The sequence below is a fragment of the Lathyrus oleraceus genome, chromosome 5 (assembly GCF_024323335.1).
Source record: "Lathyrus oleraceus cultivar Zhongwan6 chromosome 5, CAAS_Psat_ZW6_1.0, whole genome shotgun sequence".
Lineage (NCBI taxonomy): Eukaryota > Viridiplantae > Streptophyta > Magnoliopsida > Fabales > Fabaceae > Lathyrus > Lathyrus oleraceus.
The window spans coordinates 505,564,748-505,570,404 of record NC_066583.1 but is presented as its reverse complement, the minus strand read 5'-3'; the positions used below and the strand labels follow the sequence as shown (position 1 = coordinate 505,570,404).

Here is a 5,657-nt window from a genome sequence, read left to right as displayed (position 1 = left end):
CCAAGAGATGTTTGTGCTATCAAACCAAACACTTTATTCCTTCTTTTTTTTTGTTGACAATACGCATGTTTACTCTTTGGTTCAAAGTTCATTTACCTTTATGAGTTCCAATGTTACCATTTTCTTTTGGTATAAGTTATACTTTTCATCATTGCCATCAAATCTATCTTTCCTTCATTTCATAGTGGGATGAACTATAGAAGCATTGGCTTTCTCATTGCATAGTAAGAATACGTAGGCACGAGCATTCATATTCTCTACGAGCTACCTTATTTATAAATCATTCATTATCATTCATCAATCAATACCATATTTTTGAGATCAAATACCATTTTTCCTTGGATTCCATACACATCCTTTTGGAGCGACATAATTGGATTCCACCTTGTGAACCAAGATATGTTTGTGCAATCAAACCAAACACTTTATTCCTTTTTTTAGCCAAAATGCTTGTTTACTCTTTGGTTTAGAGTTTATTCCTTCATGGATCTAATATACCATTCTTCTTTGATTTCAAATAGTTTGTTCCCTACACTGATATAATGTTCCTTGTACCAAACAACACTTTCGTGTGGGCCCCATACACATCCTTTTGGGACGATATAATCGGACTCCACCTTGTGAACCAAGAGATGTTTGTGCTATCAAACCAAACACTTTATTCCTTCTTTTTTTGGCCAATACGCCTGTTTAGTCTTCGGTTCAAGGTTTATTTAACTTTATGGGTTCCCGTGCTACCATTTTCTTTTGGTGCAAGTTATATGTTTCATCACTTTCAATCTCTTTCCTTTGTTCTCGTGGTTCCACGAACTACGGATGCTCTGACTTTCTCATTGCACGATGAGAATACATAGGCACAAGGATGCGAATCCTTGGCGAGCACATTCCTAATTATTCCTTCTGCCTTAGGGCATCATCCATGTCTTTCATGATCCATCATCTATATTCAATCATAAACCATTCACCCTCAGTGACATACTGTTTCTTTGAAACCAAATACCACTTTTATTTTGAATTCCACATATATCATTTTAGGATGTTTAATCAAAAGTCCATATTTGTACCAAGAGTTGTTTGTCTGGCCGACAAACATTTTATTTCTTCTTTTTTTCCCAATATTTTTGTTTCTCTCTATGGTACAAATTTAACTGCCTCAATGGATTCCATTACACCCTTACCTTTGTTTCTAAATTATACCCTTCGGTCACTTTTACCAAATCTTCAATTCTTGGACTTTGGTTACTTTTCTCTATCATTTTATTCATCTCCATGATGTATTCATAATTCTACCTTCATTCACTCCATGTGATATACTGTTATCTTTGAGCCAAATACACTATCTCTTTGAGCTTCATCTTGTGTATGCTTGTGAATCAAGAGTTGTTTGTGATATAAAGCAAACACTTAATTCTCTTTGTTTTTCGGCCGTACCATATAATGGTGAATGCTCTGGCTACCCACATATTGGTTAATGCCAGTTTTACTCTTGGGTTCAGATTTCACCCCTTGTTGGAGTCAAACAATATAATCCTTTGGTTCAGATCATACCTTTACCATAGTTCCTTTCACCTCCCACCACTAGTTCTATGAACTACGGAGCTCTGAATTCCTTATTGCACTATAAGGATACGTAGGCATGAGGGACCCAATCCTCTCTAATCACCTTATCTATTCCATTCTTTTTCCCTTTATCCTTTCACGAGTAAACCTTAGATATCACACTTATTCAAGCAAGAACAATCAAAACGGTTCTCGTTAAGTATAACGGATATTAGGGGTGCTAATACCTTCCCCTTGTATAATCGGCTTCCTTACCCATATTTCTCTTCTCCCGGGTTTTATCGATGTTTTCTCTTTTCTCCAAGAGTAAATAAGGTCCGATGGAGACTCTGTTGTATGTTCGAGCGTGCGACGTGTTCGGGTATATTTTTACTAGCTTCACTCGGCACCAAAGGTTTCACACAAAAAGATGGTGTTGACCATAAAGAAATATTTTCTTCTGTTTCAAAGAAGGACTTTTTACAGAATGTTGTCCCAAAAATGAATTGGAACAAAAATAAATGAAGTAAATTCCCTATACATCAATATCTATGAGCTTGTGCCCAAGCATGTACTCGACCATATATCAGTTTTGTTGTTGGTATGTTGGGTCTATATTAAATTAATCCCTGAATGGTACAATTTTAATGATAGTGGATACATTAACTAAAGGTTCCTCTCAATACATTTGTTGGCCATGTAGAAAGGATGGATGGACTTGTGAATTCAACTAATTTTATGTTTCTACTTATTTGTGTTATCCATATTATGGTGTATATATCATGTTAATATATAAAGACAAATGTGTATTTAAAGAGACATGAAAGACACATTATTATATTCCTTAGGATCATTTGAATTGAACTGATCAGTGATACATGGAAGGAACCAAGACGATTAACAACCTGTGACCGCCATCATCTAATCATTCCAGTTCATTAAAGATAATGAATTGATTCTTTCAAGGTGCAAAACTATGGTATAATATTTAAACATCAAATTCACCACATGAGTCAAGTGTGAGACTGTTGGATTATTAAATAAGTCTATCATATTTAGCTCATGTGAATAATGGTTTATCTTTAAATAAAAGGTGTCCTAATGTGATAATTGTTTGAGCTTAATGGTAATTAAGCCAATGAGATTTTTATTTTGAAATTAAAAACAAAATTTAACCCCCTCTCCTCTCCCTGTATGACAGTTAGGAATATGTGTGTTGAGATTTTTACCTATAAAATAGGAATCAAAGGAATAGAATGCATACATAAGAATTTCCTTTCCTACAAAACAAAATAGCGGTATCTTTATCATCAAATATACATAAAACAAGAAGGAATATAGGAGGAAAAATGCAAGTCAAAAATCAAGACCCAAATACAAAACGAACAAGAATTGATATCATGGATTTGGGTACGTTTTATTATTGTTAGATAGGAATTCATAGAACAGTGAAAATGTTAATATCAAAATCCAAATGAAATTTAAATTAACATATATTAAATTTCAATTGTGTTTTTTTTGAAGTTTGTAATTCTTCTTTACAATTGAATGGTTAAATTTAATTAACAAGAGAATAATGATATTCATATATATGAGAAATGAAAAATACAATTTGTTTATTGTATGAGCTAAATTATGTTCGAAAAATGTTACATGATAGTTTTCTAAGAAGAGATTTATTACATATATAAATACAAATTATAGATTATAAGTACATATTATAACTGGATAATAACAACACAAAACAACTACTAATTCTTCAATTCTCAGTCTAGATTTCATTATTCAATGGATAATAATACTTAATTTTACAATTTAAGAATTTGGTTGATGTCTTCTGCAATTGCCTCAGCATCCTTTTTTACTCCAAACAAACCTTTTCTTGCCAGTCCAGCACAGTACAATCCATGATCTCCCTTCCAATGTTTCGGGAAAGGATTTTTAGGGAACCCTTTCTCATTAAGACCATATTTGTAATCCTTAAAAAACAAACAGAAAAATAACCAATTAGTTTATAATCACAAGGAGTATGAGAAAATAAAGAATAAAGTCCAAAAGAAATGTACCTTTAGCCATTCATTAGCTACGCTTTTGTAGCCAGTAGCAAAAACAATGGCATCAAACTCTTTCTCCATATTACTTTCAAAGATAACATTCTTCTTCTCGATTTTTTTGATACCCAAAGGAACAACCTTTATAGCTCCTTCCTTAATCTTTTCAATGGTTCCAACATCAATAACTGCAGATTTTCCTGTAGTGTTTTTAAGATATAAAGGTCCATCTTTAGGACGATAAATCCCGTATTTCGACATATCACCATATTTGAATTTTGCTTGTAGCGTAATGATTGTATCCACAATATAAACAGGAAATATTGCACCGAACACATCCCTGTACGAATCATATCTTTGGTGAAGACATGAAGCTGCAAAAAAATCATTAAATTATAAAATATCATCACAACACATGTTTATCCTTAAACTATTTATGGACCTAAGTTGTATGATTAATATTAAGTAAAGAAAGTGTCTTTACCGGATTTCGAATGACAATGGAAGTGTTAGCACCCCCGTTATGGAGATCATATGCAATCTCCATTCCTGAGTTACCACACCCAACAACCAATACATTTTTTGATTTATATTTTGAACCAGATTTGTAGTACTTGGAATGTACCACATCTCCTTCAAATTTCCCTAATCCAGGAACATTAGGAATAAAACCTTCACTATTTTCGCCAGAGGCAATCACAAGAAACTTTGTCTCATAAACTTCCAAGGCACCTTCTAGGGTGTTTGTTGCTTCAACAACCCATTTGTTCATAACTTCATCGTACTTAGCAGACTCAACGACACGATAATAAAGAGGTTTTATGTCAAAATGATCGACATATTTATCTATGTATTGAAGAAATTGGTGTTTGGTTAAGTATGTTGGTCCAGAGGATGGATGTGGCATGAGAGGTAAAGAGAAAAACTCACTAGCTAAATGGAGGTTTAAACGATCATAAGCATTTTTCCTCCAAAGAGAAGCATTGCACTCTTCTTTTTCAAGTATGACATGCAAGATGGAGTTTTGCGTTAGTAGAGCTGAAATTGCTAGGCCAGAAGGACCACCACCAACAATTACAATGGTGAATTCTTGCATATTGTTGTAGATAATCTAGGGCCTAAGTATCTTCAATGTTTTTATTCATCTAGAAATTATTGAATTTATAAGCATGTATGGAAGCTTAAGAACATGTTTTGGTGGATTGGTACATGAATGCAAAAAAACAAAATTGACAATAATATTTGGATTTGACCGTGCATTCAAATAATTACTATATATGTTTTCTTTTATAAAATTTCTATATGAAAAATGTGTATATTCACATTTCTTTCTCTCTTTCAATACAATTTATTCTTTATGTTAAAAATGGTATAAAATAAGGTGATAAGATTAAATAAAATGATGATTTATCCATAATTTTATATATGGAAAAATTATATTAATACTTATCTGTTTTAAAATCTTGACTGGATTGGCCGATTGATTGACTAGAGATTTGAAGGATATGACAATCTAATAACGGTATAGGAATCTAACTGCAATTGATCTGATAAAAAATAGTGTGATATTTAACCCATTTATCGATTAGACCTATGAACCAATAAGTTTTTTAAACCAACAAATTGATCTTTTTATATTTATTTTTTAATTCCTCAAAATGACTTATTTTTGGATGGAAAGTAAAAACAATTTAAAAAATTAAAAAAAAACAAAAAAAAAAGTTGGTTCCTAAATACTATTATTTTTCGTTTGTATAATTTAAATTATCAATTATGTGGTTCAACTAATGACCTATTAGTGCTATGAATAATTCAATGACCCGGTGACTTAACCGAGTCAATGATCGGTTAGGATTTTAATAATTGCAATAAACTGAAAAATGTTATGTTATAAATATGTATTTTTATTAATAAAATACACTTTTCTATAAATAATATCAATTTTATTATTAATTTTGGAGTAATTTATTATATTTTTCATGTCCTACAAAATTACATTCTTTTCAAATTATATTTTAAAATTATTTAGAAAAATTCAGGCATAGTTGTCAATGGTCCAAAACATGC

At 31.7% G+C, this 5,657-nt stretch overlaps 1 pseudogene; it reads right to left on the bottom strand.

The window, feature by feature from the left end:
- Nucleotides 1-3,347: 3,347 nt before the first annotated feature.
- On the bottom strand, nucleotides 3,348-4,686 carry LOC127085826 (probable indole-3-pyruvate monooxygenase YUCCA10; annotated as a pseudogene).
- Between the last annotated feature and the right edge of the window lie 971 nt (nucleotides 4,687-5,657).